Here is a 27,442-nt window from a genome sequence, read left to right as displayed (position 1 = left end):
CAGCTTTCTTTCAGGGTTGGGCTGTGGGAAGTTATGTTGCTCCTCTGGCGTGTTTCTGTTTTAAATACCTACCTCAAGAGTCCTATGGCAGTTTGTCTGTAGACAGCAGCAAGGCACAAAAATGGTTCCTCACGACGCCTCATGGAGCAATGGCAATGCTGTTGGCTGGAATGATAGTTATCAGGAGTGAAGTCTGTGGGTCACACATTTCCTCTTGCTAGGAGCTCTGCAAGGCTAGAGAAACCATCTGAACAGAAAGTTCAGAGCCCGTCATGTGGCATTAATCACAGGCGCTAACACTGACTAGCTAGGAAATTATGTAAGAGCCTGTTCTGGGCTTCAGAGGTAGAGACAAAGCATGTGTCTGGATTTGACTACATGAGTGTGACGCATATTTATATCATAGTCTCAGTAATCGCACCTGCCCTATGCACTGCAAAACAACAGTGCCTAATTGGATGATCAATTTAACCTCTTCAAGAAAGTTCTTTAAGAAGGCTCCAGCTACTGGCTTTCAGTTGGCTCTTCTGATACTGTTTTCCTTTTACATTGTGTGTGTGTGTGTGTGTGTGTGTGTGTGTGTGTGTGTGTGTGTAAACCAAAACCATTGTGCACATGTGGAGGTCAGAAGATAATATGAGGGTTAGTTCTCTCATTCCACTTACGTAGATTTCTGGGATGGAACTCAGATTGTCAAGTTTGGCAGCAAGGGCTTTTATCTGGAGAAAGACTCTGCCAGTCCTAGTATTGTTTTGTTGTTGCTGTTGTTTGTTGGTTTTGTTTTTTTTCCTTGTTGCCAACTCCAAAAAGCAATGCTGTTCTCACAGCTGACAGATCTTTAGTTGCTTTCCTTAACCTCCCCTTGTGTTCACTCACTTAGCCATCCACCCAGCAGTTCTGGTGAAGGGGTGGCTTCCTGAAAACCAAACAGTGCTCCAATCGCCAGCTTATTTGACCTCAAAGCTCAGGAACCTGATGCCATTTTCTGATATAACCTGTAACTATCCCACATAGTCATTGACTTGACATATCACTCATTCTTAAACTAATTTTTGCCCTTACTCACAAGGTTTCTGTTGATAAATTCCAAAGCATGGTCAGTCTGAGAGTTTTCTTAGATCACAGCTTTCTGGACACTGAATTGGAGCATGAGGAAGCTGTTCATCAATCAACATTCTGAACAAGCTCCTATAGGTGATTCTCAGATGCGCCAGTGCTGATAAAACACTGCGCTTGGATACACGCATTGTTATTTAGCTCTGCGAACATTTTCATCTCACTTTTCATGTTATAGGCCTAGGAAAGATGTTTGTCTTTTTTTTTTTTTCCTCTCAGCTGAAATGTTAACTTCTCAATAAAGTATGTTTCATACTCTCCCCCGACCATTTCTGATCCCCAAACTGAGTGATTCACTCCATTTCTGGGATTCTGTTACTTTTGATTAATTTATTTGTGAGAAGCATCACACTGTATTTCATTTTATTATAGGTTGCTTTGCTTGAGAGTGCAGGATTACAGTACTGGACAGAGGAAGAGCCAGTATCCACCTGTGTGAGGACTGTGGCATGTGGAGCCTGATGATAGTCACATCAGGTGGAGGTGTAGTCTCCTAGTACAATAGAGTTTGTCTTGCCTCTGTATCTTACACTTGATAAACAGTGAGTGATCTGAAAAACTGTCCATTGGTAATGATAGAGTACTTAAAATATTCCAGGTACTCTGTTGCTGTAGAAGTTGACAAAGTGATAGAAAGTAACTTTGAGGCTGAGTCTTCAATCTTTAAACTATAATCATTTCCAGCATTTATCTCACAGAAACAAAAGTCCATACAGAGGTATGTGTCCCATAGTCCACTTGGGTTTTTATAATAGGGTTTTTTAAAATAATAATTTACCTTAAATTGGATAGCTGTTGCATCAGAGATTTCTTTCTTATAGTTCTAAAGGCTGGAAGTTTCAATCACAGGCTGGCAGATTCTGTGTCTGGCAAGGGCTCACACTCTGGTTCACAGATGGCACCTTCTCTCTGTCCTTATTTGCCCTTTGTAAGGGCATGACTGCTGTTTATGAGAACTCTTTCCTTGTGAGTGACTCATGTCCCATCTAATACTGCCATTTGGGGGATTAGGTCATAACATGTAAATGTTGGAAGATGCATACACATCCAAACCACAACAATATGTTCAGTGGCATCTATTGCAACATCATTTGCAGTTGGAAAGAATGGAAACAACTAATAAATCCATGTAGAAAAATATCTAACATGTAATTTGTGTAAATGATACAATCATTAAAGACAATCAATTAACTTAATATTCATTTACAATCAGTTAACTTAGTATTCATTCACATGGAAGTTGAGGCCTATAATCCTCATTGATACAATTACTAAATGTCAAAAAATGAATCCAGGCATGTTGGTATACAATTGTATTCCAAGCACTAAGGAGGCAGAGGCAGGAGGATCAGCCTGGGATACACAGTGGGATGCTCTTTCAGAAGAATTCTTAATAATAAAAAAGAAATAAAATAAAATTTCCTTCCTTTTTAAATATTTCTTAAAACCTTAAATAGAGAAGAACAATATGCATTCTGTTAATCAGTATGTGAATGAAGTGCTCCATCAGATAAAATAGTGTGTGTGTGTGTGTGTGCGTGTGTGTGTGTGTGTGTGTTATATGAACATAGAAGGAAACATCACAGTATATACAACTGAAATATACATAGTGATTTTTTTTTTTTACAAGATGCAACTTGGTAGTCAGTGATAGAGAGTGGGGCAGGAAAGTCATGACAATCAAAATTGCAGACATGTCACTTGTCTACAGTTATACATGTGAGTGATTCTTAGGAACTCAGGTTATAAGTGTTTGTTTCTATGGATGGACCATTTGAACTGGTTGGTGTCCAAAGGCTCCTCTACTTTGGGGTTTATTGCATTCAGGGGAAGGTGCACTTCATATATTCTTTCCTTAGAGAGAGCTTGTGGATGAGGTAAATTTAAAATCTTAATAGCTCAGAAAAGCATGGAGGGAAAAGCCTTAACCACTCTCAAGTGTTCCTGGGAAAGACTTTCCCATCCTTGATCTTTACTTAAACAAGCTCAGGGGACTTTTACTAACTGTTTAAAAACAGAGATTCAAAACAAAGGCCTAACTGGTAGTCTGTTTCATTTATTCCCTGATGAGAAATTATGTGTTATGTGCTGTAAATCTCTTAACCCACTATTTGGAAATGTTATAAAGTATCTTAACTTATCTTGTTTTCATATTTCAAAAGCTATGCACATATTATCCTGTCTTCTACTGGTCTTCCTTTTTTGTTACTTCAGTACTGCAAATAGGTCTCCTCTCTCTTCCAGAGAGACTCCCTCTCCCCCCTCCCCCCTCCCTCCCTCTTTCTCTCTCTTACCCCCGTCTCAGCATGTGTAATCATAAACATGTTATTTCTTCCTTCTGCTGTTTATAAACTCTGGGTTTGCACCATGGAATCCATGTGAAGTGGAAAGTAGACTCAACATGTTCGTGTTGCTCAGGACGTAATAATGCTTCAAATACTAGCACTGTTGGAGCAGTACAAAGGACTACTTCACCTGATGATGCTATGTAGCTTGACTAGTCCTCTAGAACTATTGTATGTGACTTGAATAGTCCTCCAGCACTGTTCTGTGTGGCTTAACTAGTCCTCTAGCATTATGCTGCAGCTCCAGATTCTGCCCTTACAGAATCAACTTGCCAGATTTCTCTAATCGTTATTCTCTGATATCCATCTCTAATTTTACTATAACATGTCTACTACTCTGGAGTTCACATTTCTTTCTAATTTTTGTTTCTGCCCCACCACCTCCCTGATGAGGCCAGCCAATCCAGAAATGCATGTGGTCTATTTAGATGATCATACTAGCATTTATTTAATTTCCATTCCTGAAGCTAAATTCTAAGCTATATTCTCCAAGAAATATCACACTTGTATCTGCTTTCTTGCTATCAGGAGAGAACACACACAGCTCCTGCTACTGGTGACAACCAATTGGTACCTATAACAGAATGTAATATAATGATGGTATATGAGGAAGAGAAGGGTAAGCACACTCCTTTGCAAGCTTCAGATGAAGACACATCTCATGTGTTGTGTTGTTTTGTATGACATCGTTTCACCTTGGGGCTCAGGGCTGCTAACTAACTCATTGAGAACAAAGCCACTGGAAATGCTAAAGCCAAGTCTTGCCAGCCTCCCCTCAAACTCTATTTCTCTAAATGCTATAGTCTTCTTCCTCTCATGCAGCAGGTCCTTGGTGTTTCCAGTCCCAAAATTTTGAAGAAGTTGTAAACGCCAATGCTACTGTACTTTGTGCTGTTTATCACTTCCATCAAGATATATGTTTGAGACCTTTTCTGAAAATACTAATGAATGTCTGCTTTTAGAGAAAATTCAACAGATATCTATTGTCTTTTATATTTGGCTTCATTTTCTGCTCATTGTTAGTTAAGTAAGCAAATTTTATTTCAAATCATTTTTTCACATAAAATGTCCACAAAAGACTTTTCAATAATTTAATCACATTTTATTGTCATCCTTTTGTTTTGCATACAATAAGCAATTCCCTTTTCTCTCTGATATAAGCAAGATGAGGAGAGATAATGTAAAACATCGGAATCCAGAGTGGCAGTCTTCCATTAAGAGCCTGATGTACTTAATGCTAAGTTAACATGTATTTAATTATAACCTTCTCACCTGTCAAAATTGTGTTCAGTTGGACTATGAATGGATGCATGCATGATGCACAGTAGCACCCTAGAATTCAGCACGTAAGGCTTCTCTGAGTTTACTGAGCCAGCTGGCATAAGGGCCCATCAGAACAGGGAAGAATAAGAGAGTGAAATTCTCTCAAGAGGATTCAAATCTGTCCCTCTCACAGGTATAAAGTGAGGAGGACAATAGTCATGGCTTAATTGGTTTTTAAATTTTAGATATGCAGGATAGATGTGTGCAGGACCATGGCCTTCCTGATGTCTTATCTTCTGTAGGCTGTATTTCACTTCTGTTGCATTTGTGCCTATATCCTTGATCCCTGGTGCTGCCAAAACCTGGTGGGGACAGCAGAAGTCACAGGGCCAGTACAGCTGCTTGACAAAGATCCAGCAAAGCTGAGCCGCATGATGGCTGCCATGCCACCTGTGGTCTTCATCTCCACACGTATTTGGGGGACTTTTAATATTTGTACTATTTAAGGATATTGGGTTGATAGGAAATTTCTTAAGAATCATTTGTGCCTTCTCTCAGGAGTACTGCTTCTAAGCTTCCCCAAGAAAGTCCTGAGCATACTAACCCTTCCTATTTTAGGGAGATATCCTTATCTACGTGAAGGTCTTCCTTATGCCTTGGAGGTTGTGACACACATACACAAGTCAGAGGTCTTTTTATGAGATATTCTTGAAACATCTTACTTACTCTCAGGAACAAGATAATTAAAACAAAGTAAATTTTTAAAAGTCAACAAAATTTGGTGGGCTAGAGAAGTTGGCCAAAGATCAGATTAAAAGCCTCTTCTCGCTGTACACTCAGGAGATTATGTGGCACATACAGCAACAAAGTTAGACGTAGAGACTTATATTTATGGGCAAAGAATGGTGTGGAAGTATGATAAAAGAATGAGGTGTCAGGAACTCCCTTTCTTAGAAAAGTTAGTTCGTGCAAGGCCACAGTGGTGTCATATGACCAAGAAGCCAAAGAATGCCAGGATTAGGAATATAAATAAATTCTATAAAGAAACAAGAAATGTAAAATATTGTATTATGGCACAATTGAATACTAACTGCAGCAGCTTTGGCCTGAGGATTTTTCTTGAGCACTGCTCAGGACATGACAATCTTCCAGAGTTGGTTTGGAGGTTTTCTTAATGTCTAGCATCCTTGAAGCCACAGAACTGCAAGCCCCAGAACAGGCTATCATATGCTTCTAGATTCTTAAAAACTGGGTTATAGGCATGATGAGTAAAAATGGTTATGAAAGATAACTGTTTGTCAATGATGATTAAACTTGAGGGAAAATGATTGTAAAAGATAACTGTTCTGTCATGGTTTATCAGTGATGACTAAAAGATATGGAAGAGGAAGTGAAACACATGTCCAAAAACAAAAATGAAATGAGCTATGTTTTGAAACAACATGAATCTATCCATGCTTACTGAATTCTGTATAAATAAAGAAGTGCCTGACTGTTAGTTAGTCAAGGTCCTAGACTGCCACCACCACCATGGCCTGGCTCACTCCTTCCCTCCTTGCCTCCTCTCTGGAGACTGTCAACCACAGGTGCATCCCCCCAGCAGTTCCCTGTATTAGCTTAGCCTTACTGGGAGAGTGTTTCCTCACCTGAACACTGGAGAGAACACCCCTTGCCTGTCTTCCCACAGTGTCAGAAATTTTAAAAGGAACAATGTGTGTCCACAGTGAGTGACTGAGTGTGCTTCTGTGATGGGTGCTTCAGATGGTGGCTTCAATCACAGAGGGCTGCTGGATGGAGGATGTGCTGACGTCAGAGGCATGCGAGCTTGAGCTCTGCTCCCCACAGGGCAGAATCCTTCTTTCTTAAACAGCCTCCACCTTTTGTTCTTTGCTTCAGACTCCTCAGAAGTTACAAGAGTGAGGGAGGATCAGACCACGGGGATGGCTCTGTCAGTAAGGTGCTCGTTCTGCACTTTGATCCCAGAAGCCATGGAAAAAGCTGGGCATTGTGGCATGTGCTTATGATCCCCACAATGGGTGTTGGAAACAGGAGGATCCTTAGGGCTTGCTCTTCAGTCAAATCAGCCTCCCTAACTGGATGAGTTTCAGGCGAGGGAGAGATCCTGTCTCAAAAGTAAATAAATCAGTATAGGTGAATGATGCTTAACAAACAAATATACAAGACTGTCCTCTGGCTCCCACATACACACACACACACACACACACACACACACACACACCGTTCATGGACAAGTACACATGCATACATGCAGAGACACACAAAAGAGAAAGTTGAGACTAATGCATCACCCAAACAAACAGGCACACAGGAGAGTGTCCAGATCACCCTTCTCCTCTTCTATCTGAAGCCTGTTTCCTGTTCTGTACGTGTTTTTCACTTCTCAGACATTTGGCCATTCAGAGGCCCTGGTGATGGTTTCTTGCTGAGCAGGTAGCTTTCTCACATGTCAGTTCCTCTGTTTGGACCATTCCATTTCCCTTCTTCCCCAACCCCAACTGAGTAGTGAATTATTTTTCATTTGGGTGTCAGCATGGATAGGAGGCATTGCTGGGTGATGCTGACTTCTTAAGGGAGTTTAGAGCACACTCCTCAGTGGTGAATTTGCATTCAAGCCAAAGCAAACTGTGATCATATTCATCTGCTCATTTTAAAGATGTAGTGCGGCTCTTGGTATACAGAAGGGCTGACTCCAAGAACATCTGCTAATGCTTCTATAGCTCCCAGGTCCTGGGGGCTACTCAATTTAGATGGAAGAAGCAAGGGAAGGAGGGAAGAGAGAAACAGAATGGAGGATGAATGAGTGAATTCTAGAGAACATAGCCTTCATGAAATCTGTTGTGAAGAATTGTAAGGACTCCATAGAAGTATATATTAAGCTGTTAGTCTTAGTTGGAAAAGAGATTAACTCAAATAAACTGAGTGAAATGTTGAAGAGGTACAGTGTAGACATTCTCACCAGCTAGTAACAGAAGAAAACCCTTATAAAAATAATAGTCAAGGACTGAAATAGGCCCAGGCTCATAGCTCAGTGTTCAGTGACCCAAACAGCAAGAGTCCTTTAGCAAGGTGGCTGCCATTGCAGTATTTTGGGCACTGAGCTGCTTTCCCTGTGCACATATTCTGTCTGGTTCTTATTCATTCTAACCAGGATTCTCATCTGACACCCTGGAGGATGGAATGCAATGGCCTTAGCTGATCATTTTTTCAGTTTAACCCAACTATCAACTGCAGGCCATATCATAAGCCAATAAACTAGTGTATAAATTCATTTCCCACAAGCCCAATGTCCACTGTTATTCTGTCACTTGTGGCTTGATTTTAAAGGGTCATGAGAGTCAAGCCATTCTCCTCTAGACCATCCTTTCCAATGGAGTGGTAGGAGGGCCATCTTTAAAGTTATGAGCAAAACAGGTCTGATAAGTCTGTATGTAGTGGGTAAAAAGATGATTTCCAGGGCTGGGGAGATGGCTCAGTGTCGCTCTTCCAGAGGACCCAGCTTCATTTCCCAGTACCCACATGACAGGTCACAACTGTCTGTAACTTCAAGATCTGACACCCTCACATAGACATACATGCAGGCAAAATGCCAATGTACATAAAAATAAAATAAATTATTAAAAATGATGACTTCTAACAGATGACTGGACAAAGAAAATGTGTATGTTGTGTGTGGGGTGTGTGTTTATGTATTGTGTTGTATTTGAGTGTGTGTGTGGAGTCTGTATGATTGTATGTGTGTGTGTGTGTGTGTGTGTGTGTGTGTGTGTGTGTGTGTGTTGTTCATTGATGTGCTAGAAAACAGAAAATTTGTAGAAATATCATTGGCTTGCTCCATGTGACAAATGCTGTCTGTTTCATGAAGGAGAACAGGAATTATTTGATAAACAAAATCCACCTGAGGCTTGAAGAAATGTGGGTTTGGAATCAGCCATGTGCTAGAGTTCTGGCCCTTTTTAATTTGTATTTATTTTATTTTATTTTTTAAAGCTGTAGAATCCTCACTGGTCCATTGCAATCAAATGAGTGTCAGAAGTGTCACATCTTTGGCTTGCTTGTAAGGGTTGAATTTTAGCAAAACCTTCAGCAGTGTCTGGTCAGTACCACAGCTGTGGGACTGGACCTAGGGAAGACCTTGTTATTGATGATGCTGTACTTACAGTTTCAATAAAGTCTCTCCAAACAAGTACTGTATAAACAGTTTGCTCAATGAGTACTGTTATGTCAGTGATGCTTTGTGTGTGTGTGTGTGTGTGTGTGTGTGTTTGCTTCTATTGTCTTCCCACTGGAAAAAGGTGCATGGTGGGATGACCATAAACCACACACAAATAGGATTAATTCTAATATGTGGCTACAAGCAGATTTCCAATTGCTGTTAGTGATTTATTTTATTTTCATTATGTTCTGAGGACTAATTAATAACCTTGTTTATAAATAGAGTGGTCAAATCATTTGCCAAAAGGCAGACAACTAGTAAGTAATAAAGGATGTGAATCTAATCCAACACCAAACTCCATGGCCTGAATAATCTTCCTGAATTCTCTCTATGAATAGAATCCTCATTCATGCCTAGATCTAGAGCATCAGTGATTTCCCCTACTGACAATAATAGAAAAGGCACATATCTACATCTGTATTTATCACCTACTAATAAAATACAAGACCTTAGGAATTCAAATTTTTCTTTTCATTCTTACGTCAGTTTCCTTTCTACTATCAAATGCAACCAGAAAATAAAACAAAATTTAAATTTTAAGAGCCCTCAAAAGAGCTTCTCAGGGACTTTCTTACTAATCAAAAATATTCCTGTTTCTTCAGAAAAAATTTATTTATTTTGTATATCTTATAGAATATTCATTCACTAGTCCACTCCTTAAAGAAATTCAAATTCAGAAAATCTGTTATGGACATATGCTCAGGAAGACATCTGGGGAATTTAGGAAATCTCTAGATACTTAGCAAGATTATAAACACTTAGATTTCTTTGGATGTTCAGCAAATTAGTTAAGCCAAATACGTTCCATCACTGGTGATGGGGAATGAGTGAATTTTGTAAGATTATAAACACTTAGATTTCTTTGGATGTTCAGCAAATTAGTTAAGCCAAATACGTTCCATCACTGGTGATGGGGAATGAGTGAATTTTGTCTGCTTCCTGTGTGTGTGAGAACCATGACTCCTTAGCTTTGTTATTTGGAGGACTTGCATGCCAGAGAAGACATTCCTCCATGGTGCTAACAGGAAGTGCTCATCCACCTATCTGGTTGACTGTAGACAACTTGGCTCTGCTTTTCTACATTGACCTCACCTGATGGTTTTGCTTGCACCTGATAGACAGACTGCGGACATGCTGGAATCTTTCCTGAGACAGGCAAAGCTGTGAGTTCAAGGTCAATCTAGTCTATATAGTGAGTTCTAGTTCAGCCAGGGATGCAAAGTGGGGCCATGACTCAAAAGAAAGAAAGGAAAATAGGCTGAATTTGGAACCATACAACTTTGAGCTCAACCATCAATCTTGGAAATGTTCTTGGACAAATCAACTTCACTGAGCCTCAAGTTTCTTAGGGATTTTCACCTACATCAAAGATGTATTAAAAATTTTAACTTACAGCTAAGAATCCTTGAACAAATTCCCGTATCAGTTTTTGAACTATAAAATGGGATGGGCATTTAGAATACAAAATTATGAGATAAATTGAACTAAACATGTATGAAAGTTCTCATTCAAAGGCTCACCAATATTGACTGTCCCTATATCTAGAAGTTAAAGCTTGGGCAAGGCATAGAGCTCAGTGCTGATGCACTTGTCTAGCATTGATTTACTGTTTAGCCTTGCAAAACACAAAAACAAAAACAAAAACATCAAAAAAAACAAAGGCTGAGGTCAGGTATATAAGGCATGAGGAAACAGGAACTCACTCTCTTTAGACTGAGGATTTCATAGAGGTAAGAACTAGTGGCTGGCTGCTCTGCTTCTCTGGTCTTTCAGCTTTCACCCTCATATCTGGTTCTGGGTTTTTTTTTTTAATTAAAAGACCATCTAAGATTCTAACAACACTATACATGTAGAATTTAAACCTTAGAATCCTTGGAACCCATGTTAAAAATAGGGTGGTGTGTGTGTGTGTGTGTGTGTGTGTGTGTGTGTGTGTGTGTGTGTATGTGTATGTGTGTTTGTGTGTTTGTGTGTGTGTGTAATCCAAGCACTATAAGATACAAAGTAAAGAAGATAAACAGCATAGCTCCAGCTTCAGTAATAGACCTGTCTCAAGGGAATAAGGCAGAGAGTGATTGAGTAGGGAACCCAATGCCCTCCTCTGGTCTCCTCAAGCAAGTTTATTAGGGGACACACACAATATATCACCACAGCATGGCAAGCACTCTTACCCACCAATAAGTCTCTACAATCCTGGCTAGCCTGCTTTTTAGTTGGAGAGTGCCTGTCTCAAAGTCCTGTGTATTTTAAAGATATTTGAAAAAAGACTGATGAAGTTTCCCTCCAATATTGTGGTTTTGGAGAGATCATTGCCCATTAAATTTTTTTTCTAATATAATATGAAGTCTAGTTGAATCATTGCTTCTTTATGCTTGCATTGAAATTTTACATTCTTCATGAAGATTGTAGTCTGGCTTTAATTTAGAAATACGTAAATAAACAGAATTGATTTATGAAGCAACAGCTACAGCTGCTGAACTCATGCAGCTGTTCACATGAACCTTTATATAAGATGCTGCTTTTGACTTTCTGGGTCATGGTGTGAGTTCAGTATTGGAAATTATTTAGATCTCTGTGTCCTGACTTGGCCAGACACAATCATTATCTTTCTTTATCTGAGCTATAGGCAGATCTACATGTAATTTTGAAAATATCAAAGGTAGTTGTTATTACTGTCACAGTCTTCCAGAAGAGAAATAATTTCATATAATAAATTGAAATTTAGACCATTATAGTTTAAATTTTCTTTACATTTCACATTAAATTTACTTATTCTAATTGTGTCTTATTTTATTTTTAGTGATAGTCTAAGCCTCAGCCTGTATTCTTGGTGTTTCTGAAATTGTACCTCATATATATGTGTGTTTGAGTCAGATGTGCACAATTCTATGAATGAGAATGTGGTTGGAGACTGGAGGTACTCAGAACATTAGTGGTTTTCTTTTGGGAAATGTAGACTAGAAAGAATGTCATTGTACCACTCGTGCAGCTATAGTCAATTTTTTGTTTGTTTGTTTTCAAAACAGGGTTTTTTGTGTAGTTTTGGTGCCTGGATCCTGCTCTGTACACCAGGCTGGCTTTGAACTCACAGAGATCCATCTGGCTCTGCCTCCTGAGTGCTGGGATTAAAGGTGTGCCCCACCACTGCCCGGCAGCTATAGTCAATTTGAGCATCATGAGGAGGTTGGGGTAAGAAGACATTATTGAAGGCAAAATGGAGAGGATTGCAAAAGATACTTTGAAATAATTATCCTGGCTATATGGAATAATCACAAATCTAGTGCCACTCCCAGGTAGGGAATGGACAGTTGTTCTTGCAGACGTACTTGTGAATGATTGCAATGGGCCTTGTGTAAGCTATGGTTCTGGCAGTGTGTTTTGTGGTGGTCGCCAATAGGCAGTTAAATATGAGAACCTTTCCATCTCACTTCCTGCTTTATATATGTTTTTTTTAGAAATCTATGCAAGTGACTCCAACTTTTACAAATGTATGCATGTTCATTTTCTTTCTCTTCAGGAAAAGAATTTGAAGCTTAGCAAAAAATAAACAGTGGTCCAGTGTGCTCATGTAATAATAGCAGTGATAACCTTTGATCCCAGGTCTGCTTGGCTTCTAGAAAGGACCCTTTGTGATTATCCTAGCAGAAATAAAATTTCATCCTCCGTGGAGATCCAATGTATATAAATGGCTAAAATCTATCTGAGCAAAATGAACAAGATGATGGATTGTCAGAACTTACTCAGTGTTCTCAGTTAGGTGATCAGTGCTGCTGTGGCAGGCAAAACAAACCCTGAGTTTCTTTTGATTTCCAAAAAAAGCAATGTTCTTTTGAGTCTGGATCTCATGTGGACCTGGCTGGCTTGGAAAACTTGCTGTGCACTGAGGCTGGTCTTAAACCCTTGATGCTCCTGCCTCCCATCTCCCAGCTGTAGAGATCACAGCTGTGTGCCACCACACCTGGCTCCAAGTTCAGTTTTAAAAAGTTTTGTCGTGTTAGAACAGTAAATGAAAGGGTAGTGTTGTTCTATTTGAATTGAAATTATTTTATTTGTAGAAAGTACAACAATGGTTGTTTAGGCAAGTGGTGGAAAACATTTTAGAAAAACAAAAGGATTGGGTGTTCCTGGATGTTCTGTTTTGTTTTGTTTTGGTTGTGTAAAAGAAAAATTATTAAAACAGGAAGTTACTAAGAAAAAAAACATTTAAATTCTTCACTTTTTACTAAAGACAATAAATTTATCATTATATATCACTCACTTTAAAGGCTGTAGGGCCTGGGAGAATGGAGCTGATGAATGAGGCAGACTAAAGTCTCATGCAACAACTAACTTTATTTACAGCATCAGACAATTCATCCTTTGAGGGTTAAGAGAGGTCACATGAGTAAAGTTCAAATGCGTTCAGGCTGTGGACAATCTAAGTAACAGTAGCAAGTGGAACCAGGTAATGTGAAGCAAACCCAGTCCTCTCTGCTACACCTGAGAGGGACATGAAAGCACATTCCAAGAACAATCCCAAAGAAACTGAGGCCTAAGACTCTTGTCCTGTTTTCTTCTCATGAGGACTTAGAATTCTCCTCACATAGCTCCATTCCTATATTGCGTTTCAACAATCATAAACTATCATATTAAAAATGAAAAGCGTTCAATAGTGAATTCATTTAAACAGTTCTAGCAGAAATGATATCATCTCTCCTCAAATTGATGAATCTATACCTTCTGGATAATGTCAACATAGCTTTCCAGTTCATTTTAGGAAACTAATATAACTTTGAAAACAAATCAAGCAAATATATTTAATTATAATCTAGTATTGTTAATTAATTTATAAATAAAGCCCTTTAAATATAAGCATGTCATATGTTGTATTATATGAAACTTATGATGTTAATTCCAATGGGTGAGAATAAGATGACTGCCACAATTTTTGAGCCAAATGTGAAGCAGGCTCTATTAAATACTAGGGAGGCCTGCCTATACCTGGGATTCTCAGAGTATGGCATCAAAGTACATTAGTCAGGAGTTTATAAAGGCAAAACCCACAAAGCTACATACTTCCTGCCTTCATCTAATCAAGGGCAAGCATACATCCTGATGTTCTCCCTGCCTCTGTATTCCTACCTATGTACATCCTGTTCAGTATGTCCTTGGGGCAACCAAGCTTGTTTACAGACATGAAAATACATGGATTGTTATCTTACATGAACAGCACCCAGCATTCCAGAAAGTTGTCTGTCCTTTGGCAAGTGGGACTTACAGGATAAAGGCATTTTTGTTTTATAGATGTCTTAAGCACAGTAATTTCAACTTAAAACATAATGGTAGCCATCAACGCTCCCCCTACCCCCCCCCACACACATTTGAGTTGTGTCGTGAGTCAAATCCTTGATTCTGTGGTGGGTATCTGTTTATATTGGGGTCTAATAACCATAATTTTAATCGCACCCAGACAGGAATTTATGTATGTAGTTAAGACATTAATGAAGCAAAAGCAAACAGTAATTAGCAGAAACAGAAGGGCCAAAGGTTCTGTGATAGCTGATATCAGAGATACTATCCAGGAGGAGACCATAATGAGAATGAGAACCAGTCATTTATTTCATCTCAGGTCCAATTTTGCCTTTTTTTCCCTTCTCTATTATCTCTAATGATTCCTGAGTGATTTGATTAGAAAAAAATATTTTTCTTTTGTAGTCACACAATAACCTCCTTGTTCTGAAGAGCACATTGAGTGCCCCATCATATTGTAGAACTACTTCAGATAATAAATCTACCTGTTGCTTGATCTTGGTCTACTTGGTTTTAACAGGTACCTTTCTGATAATCAGTGCTGGTATGCCAATAGGCACTATAATGTGGCCATTTTATGCCCTTTGCCAGGAGTTTCCTTTGGACCTAATATTCCATCCTTTTGTTGATGATGAGGGTCAATGTACTGTCTTCTGTAACTACTTCCTGCTGAAATTAGGACATTGTTGTCAGTGCCCAGAAAGACTTAAATGCTAGCCAAAGGCCATAAGGGAATTCAGGCAATGGGGCATTCATTAGAGGCATCTGGTTAGCTAACCCTGCTGAAGAGACAGAGAGCTATCACAGTGATTAGACTGGATCACACTAAGTTTCAGTAAGTCCAGGGCTCACAGCCATTTGGAACAGTTTGTGTCTGCAGTTGATTCCTGGATAGTGTCTATCTAGTGGAAATTGCTGAAACAGATATAGGCTAGGGACAGAAGTTAAAATTAAGAGACTGAGAGGAAAATCTTACATTTTGAGTTTCCCTGTCAGGAATAGGCAGTAGACAGGGAAGCTTGGGCTGTTGATTGACATGACAGAGTACTAACCTGGAGTCCATTTGGCCTGTGGATTCAGGTTGTGATTCTGAAGCTTACATAAACTGTTTGTTTACAAAAAGAGATAAAAGTTTTATATATTTTAGCACTACCACTGTTTGTAATCTGTTCTGAAATCCATATTGTAGAAAAAGCAGCTAACAGGTCTGTAGAACAGCTGGAGTGGACATGTGTCTCCAAGTCATAGCAAAAATGATGGTTTTGGGTTCAAAAGCATAAGCATACTTTCCTTTCTCCAGAGGGCTGAATATATAGATTGGACAGAGGTATTTTTAGCTCAATGAGAAGCATCTTTAAGTCTATACTAAGAAGACAAAGAAAATTTAAAATCTTGACCATGTGACACATTCAGTGCTTTACCAAATTTTCAGAACTCCATTCATCGATGTTAAAACTCTGAACACTTGAAATCTTAGTATAGTAATAGCATAGAGAGGGAAAGCAGTCTGACACATTTCTCATTACCTGATGTCATTTTCTTAAACCTTTATAACTTGCATTTACATACCTTAAAACATTTTCATAGACCATAACAACTTACTTAAGCTTGAAACCTTTTCTTTCTATCCAATCATTTACTATGAGAGGGGTTGGGGATTTAGCTCAGTGGTAGAATGCTTGCCTAGCAAGCACAAGGCACTGGGTTCAGTCCTCAGCTACTGAAAAAAAAATTTACCATGAGAAACAAGTGTTTGATTACCGAGAGCAGTGATTGCAAAGCTGCTAGAGTTACACCTGAAACCTGTTTATCCTTTAATCTAAAGCCTGTTAGCCAGGCAAACCTGTCTGCCTTTCTCAGGAGGAGACCTAGTAGCTCTAGAAAATGAAGGCCATATTTTTACATATGAAATGAACTAATAAGGTAGTTACAGCCTTGGGGAAGGAACTGTTTCCTGTAATTGCCAAACTAACAAAGCTACAATTCGCTGTCAATACTATCAGAGATCTGAGAAGGATAAATTATAGCAGAAAGTATAAACCAAATGGCCTCTGTAGCAATCAAAATGCCAGAGACTTACCAGCTACATGGATGGGCACCTCAGTAGATTCCTGTAGTCTTGGTAGCTTCTCTAGGGGTGGGCAGAGGTCCTAGGTTTTTGGCTATCCATGTAGAGCAGCATTTTATTTTCAGTTGCTACAGAGGACAGCATATGGCTGCCAGACCCAGAAGATCCAAGAGATTTTCCTGTGAATAAGAAACTTGGGAGAACTTGACTACCTCGACTTAAGCAGGGCAGGGCAGTCAACCCAACAGTATTCCCACGTTGTGCAGGGCTTTGGCAGCAGGCCAGGTATGGGACAGTTTTGTCCAGTGGTTAGTGTTACCACAATCCAGGTCTGTGCCACATCTGTCTTCTTTGGAGACCTTAGGGTTGCCTCTAGGAGCTGGCATGTCTATCTATCACAGAAAGATTTTTCCATTAACCATTTTAAATGCCATATTCAGGAAATCTCTGAAAAGTTTTGAGGGCCATGTATTAAGTATACCTGATTTTAAACAGACTTTCCTTGTTTTTATTTACTTTCTTTATGCTTATACTTAAAAAAAAAAATACAGAAGGCTAAATAAGTTTGTGATAAGTTACTAACTTTTGTATGATTAGGATTTGAAATTTTATCCCTGTTAGGTTTAGCCTTAAAAAAATAACAGTTTTAGAATTGAGCTTTTTTAGTATCAAAATAAAGCTTAAACTCATAAATATAGTCCATAGAGAGATCGGCAACTTACTTTCCTGGTCCTTTAGTGCACAGTTACACAATATCATACTTTCTTGTATGACACAGTTTTTCAAAATATCTAAGGCTTGACAAATTCAGCAAAGACAAGGAGGCTAGACATGCATTCTTAAGTCAGTTTCTGTTGGTTAGGAGAGACACTCTATAGGCTCTTTGCCAGACTCCTTAGGTCATTATCTTGCTGCATCATAAGGTAGGAATATCTTAGTTTCTGATGCTTAATGTTTGGTGCTCATAATTGTAGCCCCAACTCTGGCCTTTTATTTATTTTTAGGATTACATATTAATAAGGACAGCATAATATAAAAATATAAAGTATTTTGTAAACTTAAAATGTCCCATAACCTTATAAACAGGTATTTTAAAATTTTTTCTTTAAAAAATCCAGTTTTTTTTTTTATTAAAACATGTTTTGGTAAAACTCCAAAATTTTCTTTTTAAAAAAATATCAAAATAAAATTGTGGATTCCTACAATAGCAAAAAATAAAGTATTTTTTTCTTCAAGAGGGAAGAAACAGGGCACAACCACAAAGTGAACAAGGCAGAACCAAATTCTGACATTGCAAACAACTCAAGGCTCAATACCTAGGATTCACTCACAGGCCTCTGGGTTCCTCCAAGTGGCCTAGGTTACCTCTCTGTCTCTGCCCTCTCAGCAGCACATACAGATTGTCTTATAGGCTCCAGCTGGCTCCATTTCGTTGCAGATGTTGTTCCTTATGGCCAGCATCTTCAAAACTGCTGAGATCCCTCATTGCAACTGGGCTGCACCTCCACCACCAGCTTACCTTGGGCTCTCCCCCAGAAATGCCAGTCCTGCCACAGAGTGCCAAACCTCAGGTGTTCTCCATGACACCTTCCTACCTATAAAACCAACATCACCTAAATTACTCTTCATTACAAAGTTCACCTGCCAGCAGGAGGTATGTTTTGTATATGAACACATGGAGCTGTAGCTTAAACAACCACTGCTGTTAAATTCTATCTTGTGTAAGCTTTCTTTTATCTTATGATTTGGTTTTTAGGACAAGAATTATCATTCAAAACTCCATCCTAATGCAAAGTAACTTGGAGACCTGCTATTGCCTCCTTGGTTGGTTTATAGCATATGGTCACCTTTAATCATGATGGCACTTATCTGTCACATGGCACTTACCATGTATAACCTAGTAAAGATGGCTGCCAGCCATCCTGATGGTTGTCATCAGCTAAGATGGCGGCAAGCCACATGTTCCTTACATCCAAAGATGACTGGCACCATGCCACATAATTCATTTAAGATTACCTATAAATAGATCTCTAACTATCAACCCTGTGTAATGAATTTTAAGTTAACTTCTTTATTACAGATTTTTAACCCAATAAACTTAAAAATCTTGATGTACATAAATTTCACATAATATTTTTACAAATCTTGAGATGAAGTTTATATCTTAGCAATAATTTAAGGCAGTTAAATGAAACCAATAGTGTAAATTTTTTCTGTTTTGCTTTGCTCTCTTTTCCCTGTCACAGATTCAGGTGGCTTACCTAACATAGGACAGAGAGGAGACTTTTAAATAAGCATGCTTGGATCTAGAGAAGGGAAAGGCATAACCCAATCCAGAGCTAGCTTTTCAATAAATTAGAACAGCATAAAATAATTTTAATATTATCAACACCCAAAAGACATTTGAATCCATGCTAAACAGAATCTTGTTTCAAGAAAGGCCAGAGATAAGAAATTCTGAGCCCTGGCCATCAAAGCAGCCATGGTGAGCCGCAGCAGCCATGGCAGGCAGTGGCAGAGACACTATGGCACATAGTAACCCTAACTAAGACAAAAGGTAACATTTGAATTTTACAAACTTCAGCGATTCTTATTTATTTTTAACACTTTGTGTATTTCCATATTCTGATGAATTTTGTACATTCACACAGTCATGTTTTGCTTAATGGCAGGAATATCTTCTGAGCAATGCATCATTAGGTGATTTCATTACTATGCTAACCAGTTCCATCTAGATGAAGATTTGCTTTGGCAAGTACTTTTCTCCACAATCAGCTGATCCAGAGTTTTCAAACACTCTTCAGCTGCTTTCAAATTAGCACTTGCAACCTCAATACCCACTCTCACATGTAACGAATAACACATTTTGAATCATTTAAACCACTCAGAGCCAATAAATTCCTTGTTGCTTTTGGCTGTGATTGCTTAGGGTGCCTCTGTGTCATTAATAATATTAAAAATACCTGACCTAGGTCCTGTTACAGCTTTCACTGGTCTTATTGCCTTTGATTAAACACATCCTTCCACAGCATCCACATGTTTCTTGCTCTTCACACAGTGGTGGTCATGTGGTGGATATCTGATGGTCAAGCACAACCACTAGCTTCTAGTTCTTGATCATTTTAAATCTCACTTCTAGCTCAGCCACAGCATTAGCAATATTTTGTTTGCTTGGATCCATGATGAATAAATCAAAAATATTAATCAAGCACCAGATAGAAGGATGCAAAACAAGAGCAGCTGCTGTCTGTGTGATGTGTTGCTTTACAGTGAATGTTATAGCAGGACTATACTTTAAAACAATGATGAAAAGGTATAGTACAGGGGGCTGGAGAGGTGGCTCAATGATTAAGTGCAATGATTGCTCTTTAAAAGGTCCTGAATTCAAATCAGCAACCACATTGTTGCTCAGAACCATCTATAGTGGGATCTGATACCCTCTTCTGTCATGCAGACTTAAAGGAAGACAGAACACTCATATACATAGATAAACACATCTTTTTTTAAGAAGTATAGTATAGGAAACAAACTAGTAAGATCATGAATGATCATCATCTATCATTCTGTACCATATATAATCAATTGTGCTACTGTGACTCAGTAGGTTGGTTACGATGGGTGTCACATAAGCACCTTCATGTCACTAGGAAACAGAAAATTTTCAGGTTTTTTCATTTTTTAATGTATTAGTGAACCACAATGCATAGGCAGTCTGTCAGAAATGGAGACACTGTCATAGCACATGATCTTATGTTGATTTTAAATATTGAACTAAAAATATAAATCTAATAACCTTATTTGCTCTTCATATGCAAATGAACTTCATATTCATAAGTACTGATTTTTTAGCATAGTTATAGTCAATATTTCTTAATAAGTTAAGTCTTTCAGGGAAGGCTGACGAAAAACTATCAAGTCTGAGAAATTTGATGAGATACACAGAAATCAAAATAGTTTCACAAGGATTTAGCTAGCAAGAAAAATCATGTTGAGGGGCTGGTTCAATGAATAAGAGCTTGCTACGAAAGCCCTGAGTACCTGAATTCAGAACCCATGTAAAAAACCAGGCATGGTTGCCTGTGCCTATAACTCTAGTGCATTGGTGAATGGAGACAGGAAGATTGTTGTGACTTGCCGGGGACCAGCCTCAGCAGTTTCGGGGGTCTGAAGGATGGGATACCTCGAAGGTGCAATAACAACTCAGAGACAATGTTTGTGCAGCTGACAGGTCACTTCAGGCTTCTGCAGTTGCTAAGTTTCTTTTGCTTCCCTGGCTTCTCTTAGCTTCAGCTTCTCTTAGTATCACTTGGTTTCTCTTGGTTTCTTTTAGTTTCTCTTAGCTCCCTCTCTAACTTCTCTTACTTTTTGCTTCTCTTAGTTTCTTGTAGATACTTTTCTAACTTCTCTTATTTTAGCTTCTTCAGCTTCTACTTTTGCCCTGGTGACCTCAGTCTTTTATTATCATAGGAATAGAGGGAACAGAAAGAAATCACCCAATACAAAATGTTCTCATGATTCCAAAAATTATTCTTAGAAAATCATCAATATATTCTTCAGTATCTTTTACTAAACACAGGAACTATCCCAGACTTAACACCAAAGCAAGAAATTATCTATTTTTATTATTAATGATTATAAAATCTTTTGAGCACTTGACCCAGAGGATAGCAACATGCAATTTCACAAAAAAGGTAAAAATAAGAACAGTGGTCAATGTACCAGACAGTCATTTCCTTCTCACACAGCCTGCTCCAACCTCAAGACCCCTGTAGCTGCCTAAGTTCCTCCTCAGCCCTCTGCAAACACCAAGCCCTGTGACTAGTGGTCCACCATGACCTCAGACAAGAAATCTGTCCCTGCAAGTCAGCAAATTCTGCCCTTCTATGTCCAACAATTCCAAGGAAGGCCTAATCTAATTTATAGAGCTTCTATGAAAAGAAGCTCACCTTTCCTGGCAGCTCTTTTCAATCTAAGAACCCAATAAAGCTTGTAGCAATCACTCCATCAGATGTCACATTGTCTCCACACTCCTTCAGGAGGAATCAAAAGTATCTGAATTAAAGTTGCCATCTCCCTTTCTTGGTGGAGTCCACTATTGTACTCCTATTGTAGGTTCCCACACTTTCAGTTTGTCATCCCATCTATATGTTACTCCATCCACAGTCTTCAGCCAATTCCCTTTAGGGTCTCAAGTTTTACACATTGTCCTTGGAATATCCTCAGAAACTGAATTATTCATCATGGCCAATTTAAGTCCAGTGTGTTGATACACATCATACTATGTGCTATAGTTGACCATACATTTGGTACAGTTTATCCAAGCCTAAAAATCTTCTCCAGGCTGCAGGTTCTTTTCCATAAACTGCATAACTGCCTTAACCCCAGCCTGAGTAATCATCTCTGTATAATTTCCTGTGAAATTTACTTCACTCCTTTCCCATATCACAGAAATCGCCGTTGGTCTAAGAACACAGAACATGAAGATCAGATAGAAGAAAAAGACTAGTATTACAAGAAATATTTATATGGAGGAGGGCATGACATGTGCATGCCATAAAGCATGACCTTGGGACATGTAGGCATTTCTGCCTTGGCCCTCTAGAGGCGTGCTAAGCAGAAGATCTGGAGGGGATGGTCCACAATGTCGGGTCCCCTTTTCTCCAATCTGCTGGCAGCACATCAGCAATCTTATATGCCATCCCTGGCAGTGACTGGCTTTGCTCCATGTTTAGTAGGAGACCCTTTCTGGAGGAAATAATGCAGAAAGTGATAGAGAGTGACACACTACATTCTCATAGGCATATGCACCCATACATACAATCACATGCACCTATACCACATCCACACATAAATAAAAGAATATGCAAACTTAAGTCTTTCGGGTTAAATTATTAAGACATGATCCCAGTTAGCAGTAATGAATGACCAAAGCAGTGAAATGCAGAAGGTGATAAACCAATATGAAGATATTTAATGGAGTTGTCACCCCCTAGGGAAACTGGTGTTTAAACTGGGAGCTCAGAGTAGCACAGGCAATACCTCTCAGAATTTCCTGACTTGGAGACAAAGAGAAGAGAGGTATGTTTGCACGTCCGTCCATCCCTACTCACCACAGATGGTCTTGGAGAAGCTGGCTTTGGCTTTCATTTGACTTCTTCCGTAGTGGACTGTGAAATAAGAAAGAAAGAATGGGAATTTGTAATGATAGTAAAAACCGGCAAGGGAATGTAGAAGCCACAGGGCCCAGAATGGAAATGAAACCATACTGAGGGCACTGAAGAAAGGCCAGCACCATGGACAGCAGGGAGCGTCTGTGGACCAGTGTGAGACATGTGTTAGGGATAGCTGTGTTACCAGAATGCCCTCCTGGAAAAGAAACAGAGAAATGTGGCTTTATGCCCAGGCATGTGATACTGCCAGTATAACTTGTAAAGACAGAACAAGAGAGTGGATCTTGAGGAGAGGGCTATTGTCTCCAGTACAGATACATAACAACTGAATTGCAAAGCTGCTGAATTTTCTTTCCACTTGGCTTCAACTGAATTTATACTTAAAGCAGCTAGGTCCATCCTTATCCTTCACCTGTCAGCCATCAGTTTGTGGCAAGGAGCAGCAACCACTCAGTTGGGCTCAGGGAGAATAAGTCTGTAGTAAAAAGAATTGAGGTTGTCAGTAAAGGAATCAATCAGAAAAGAAATCTGGGAGCTGAAGAAATGAGGGAGCACTTTGGGTGTCTTCCTGGGCCTTCTTAGGTCTGAGTTCCCCCTCCACTCCTTCTCTAAGTCTCTTATCAGTTTATTTGGATACAGGGAGAAATATCTTCCCTTAGTTTTACTCTGTCCTCACGGTTCAAATGCCCAATATTATTTTTGTTGGCCCATAATCTTAAAAGTAGATAAAACCCCTGCCTTACACTTTTGAGCTAGGGTCCTACAGCAGGTTTGGGGGAGAAAGGAAGTACACAGAGATGAGGCAAGATTGTGGGGGAGACAAACAAACGATGGCAATGAATGGGTGAGAAGTTTCTCCCTCGTTGACAGTAACGTTTTTAATCATTTTCTTTGTTTTTGATTAGCTTACAAAGTAACAGATTTCCATATACTTTTTCATGTCTCCTAAGTTTTGGTTAACTATCCTCTCCATCCCTTCCCCTTCTCCAAACTCCCATGTTTATCTCTGCCTAACACTTTCCAAATTCAGTATTCTTTACCTCTACATTCAAATTTCTTATGTCCCTCACTTACAAGATAATGATTTTTGCCAGGTGGTGGTTAACGCACGCCTTTAATCCCAGCACTCGGGAGGCAGAGCCAGGCAGATCTCTGTGCATTCGAGGCCAGCCTGATCTACAGAGCAAGACCCAGGACATGCACCAAAACTACACAGAGAAAACCTGTCTCCATAAACACACACACACACACACACACACACACACACACACACACACACACACACACAGAGAGAGAGAGAGAGAGAGAGAGAGAGAGAGAGAGAGAGAGAGAGAGAGAATACTATTTAAATTATGAAAAAATGCTAGGTGTAGGGAACTGAGTCTCAGGGGATTAGTAATCACTCACCAAGCACAGAGCCCAGGGGAGTAATGGCCATAGTTTCACAATTATTGAGGCACTTTTGCAGATGAGATCTCTCTGTGGGTGGTGACAGTCATTTAGGCGTTGGAGACCCTAGTCCTCAGCCCATCTTCTGAGCTGCAGGGTGAAGTGCTACCATGTTTTAAACATAGCATTGTAGAATTTATTAATCATTAGAGGTACTTTGCCTTGAAATCAGCATCAAATGATGAGTATTCTTAATGGCAGCATCAGGATGGGTTTTCCATTTGTTTTGATGACAGATTCATGGTGCTTTCCAGTTTCAAAGAGCTCTTCATAGAGGGGCTGATGGAAATTGAAGGATGGAGAAACAGAGGTGGAAACATGACCCACCTCCAGATGATGCCTTGCAAGGTATACTTCAGCAACTGGGTTTTTAATTTAAAAAGTGCATTTCCTAGAGACCCTCTTTAAAATGCTGCATATGTTATGAATATGATTTCTAGAACATATGTTGTCTCTCTCTTGTCTTTATTCTAAGATAATTCTGACACAGAATTCTTAACTCAAATTCTTTGGCTTAAAAAACAAAAGGTTATTGTGTGTTCATATTCACTAACCTGGTACCAACCTTTAGGTATACTTACAGCTGAAGTAATTGTAGAGAACTTTGTGCCCAGACAGGGCAGTTCATAGCTCTCTCTCTCTTCCCTAGCTGGTGTGAATGTTGGCTATCATCAGGTTATAGTTGCCGCTTCCTGAAGGATTTGTCTTTGAATGACTGGATACCACTTCACCTTGGAGTTCACAAGTTGCTCTAAGATCGCCAACAGGTGGTTCAAATCTAACACAGTGTACCAAAGGTTCCAGGCCTGCAGCAGATTGGTTCTGCTGGAGATCCCAGTGCAGAGGGCTCATGGGCCAGGCTGAAGATAGACCGAAGGTGAACTGCTACAGCCTTGTTTCTCTTCTTCTCCTGTTCTAGCTCACCCCTCACCCCATCATACACCTCCCTCCAACCCTTACCACCACCACCTCAAGCCTCCCTAAGCTCCTGGAGAACATGCCCAGTTAGACCAAGAACTCTGGAATTTCTGTCTCTGGTTCTGCCACTAGAAAACATGCTCAAGAAAAGAAAATGACTGTAGTTTTGAAAACTAGACCCTGCTTTCTACCACATTGGCAAAGATAGATGTAGAATGTCAGAAACAGTTCTGTTAAATTGGAGGGGCTATGCTTTAGTGGAAAAAAAGGAACAGTCTGCGAAGAAATGTTTTGATCTTTTCACTTTTCAATCACTTATCTTGAGCAAGTCTACAAAAATGGGGAAGCCAAGAAGCCAACCCTTCCTGCATCAACTCTCTCCTGATGTTGTGTAGACATAGTTTTATTAAGGACAGTGTTAGGATTCTATTGTGATGATTGGTAAATGACTTTGGATGAATAGATAATGCTTTGGATGCCTTTTAGTTATAAAAATGCTTAGGTATAAAAATAAAGTATTAAATGTGTATTGTGAATTTTGAGCAGCTGCCTAAAGTATTTATACACTCATGTTTAAAATAACAAAATTTTGTTAACTGTTAGCTGGTTTGAGGCAGGCTGAATGAGCCTATGGTAAGAGTCGAGGTGTGGTTGGAAGGGAAGGAGAACATGGGAAGCATTGTGTGTGATCTTGTGCTGAGCTTTGTTTGGCACACAGACTGTAGTTCATGATTTTAAGCAATCTATGTTGTCCTTGAGTGTACAAACAATTAAAATTTTCTCCAGTGTTTCTTCACTGAAGTAAAAGAGTTGTGACCTGAGGCTGTGAGGTGAGTCTTCTGAAAATACCATGCTGTAATATATAGAATTCTTCCAAGTCTGTTGTAGGAAGCTTGTGCTTGTATAAACAGGAGTTAATGAGGACAGTCAACCATTCCAGAAAATTCTATTTTGAAGTTTAGTAATCAATAGCAGGTAGATGCTCATGACTGTAACTCACACCATGTCTAAAAACATGGATTTTGTAGAGTTCCCAGGATACTTCAAGGACCCTCCTTTGTGGGAGCATTGATTCACCCTGTTATCAAATGTCTCCACAAGCCTTCCAAGAAATACACTGCATGAGCACGTGAACTCCGTTGGTCAACTGTGTTCCTCTCTGCAGTTCTGCAACCTAGAACTATGCCTCCTTTGTGGTCAGCACCCAAGTATTTCCTCAATGAACACGAGTAACCAGGGGTAGGTGGGGATGGTGTTTACCTCTAGAATACTGTCCTTTGTCAACATTTCTTGCATTCATCGTTTTTTATACAGTTGAAATTGTACCCATCCTTTTAAAAGCATTTTAGTTTACCACATTCCTTTTCTTATTTGAATTTTCACAGGAAAATTTTCTGCTTTGGAAGAATCCTGGTTTCTCTGTCTGCCCTAGTGAGTCAGTAAGATATTTCCAAATATAAACTATGTTTTTCTAGTAGAAATCCATATTGTTATCATCCAGATTGACAAGGAAAAAGAAATCCATGTTTTGAAGAACATTTTATTCATGAAACCTATACATGGAGGATCTTAGATTTTTTAGTTATCCCATGAGGGCACTATTATTTATAGATTGGAAAACTCGTTGTTGGAAATATCATTAGGTGCAAAGTCACATCATAAGTAAGCTGATGTTGTTTGATGTTGTTGTTGTTGTTAACTCTTTTGTTATTTGTCTGTTTTGGAGGGCCCACCACCCAGTTCCCAAATAAATATACAAAGTTGTTCCTTCTTATGAATGCCCAGCCTTAGCTTGGCTTGTTTCTTGTCAACATTTTTTTTAACTTAAATTATCCTGTCTATCTTTTACCTCTGGGCTTTTATCTTTCTCTATTTCTGCATACCTTTCTTTACTTCTTACTCCATGTCTTGCTGTGTAGCTGGGTGGCTGGCTCCTGGAGTCCTCTCCTTCTCCTTCTTTCGCTCCTCAATCTCTCTTCCCAGATTTCTCCTTTTATATATTCTCTTAGCCTGGCAGCCCCTCCTATAATTTCTCCTTCCTGGATATTGGCTGTTCAGCTCTTTATTAGACCAATCATGTGTTTTAGACAGGCAAAGAAACACAGCTTCACAGAGTAAAACAAATGCAACATAAAATAATGCAACGTATCTTTGTATCATTAAACAAATGTTCCACAACATAAACAAATGTAACACATTTTAAAATAATATTCTACAACAAGCTGACTCTGTTTTTCTCAGCAGTTCTGCAACTGGGAACTATCTATGCCTGATTCATGGTCAGCATATGAGTATTTTCTCAGTGAAGATGAATAAAAAGGGGGGATTGGTGTTCCCTCTTGGATTGCTATCCCAGATTTAATCTCAGAGGACTGACTCACATTCTATAGCTTCTGCCAACCACCATCACTGTTTGTTTGTGATGGAATCTCCTGTAGTTCAGACTGGCCTCAAACTCATTAGGATGATCCTGAATTTTCAATCCCCCTGCTTCCAACTCACAAGTGCTGAAATTGCAGGTATATGCAGTACTAGGGTCTAATCCATGGCTTTATGCTTGCTAGGCAAGTACTGAAAACTGAGATACATT

General features: G+C 39.3%; 1 protein-coding gene across 1 annotated transcript in view; it reads left to right on the top strand.

Annotated features, from left to right (window-relative positions):
* The window catches only part of Synpr (synaptoporin), a 341,260-nt gene that overhangs the window by 988 nt on the left and 312,830 nt on the right, over window positions 1-27,442 (top strand). The window lies entirely within an intron of this gene.

This window comes from Onychomys torridus, chromosome 9, assembly GCF_903995425.1.
Source record: "Onychomys torridus chromosome 9, mOncTor1.1, whole genome shotgun sequence".
Lineage (NCBI taxonomy): Eukaryota > Metazoa > Chordata > Mammalia > Rodentia > Cricetidae > Onychomys > Onychomys torridus.
Note: the sequence above shows the minus strand (reverse complement) of the source record. Positions and strands in the feature narration are given on the sequence as shown.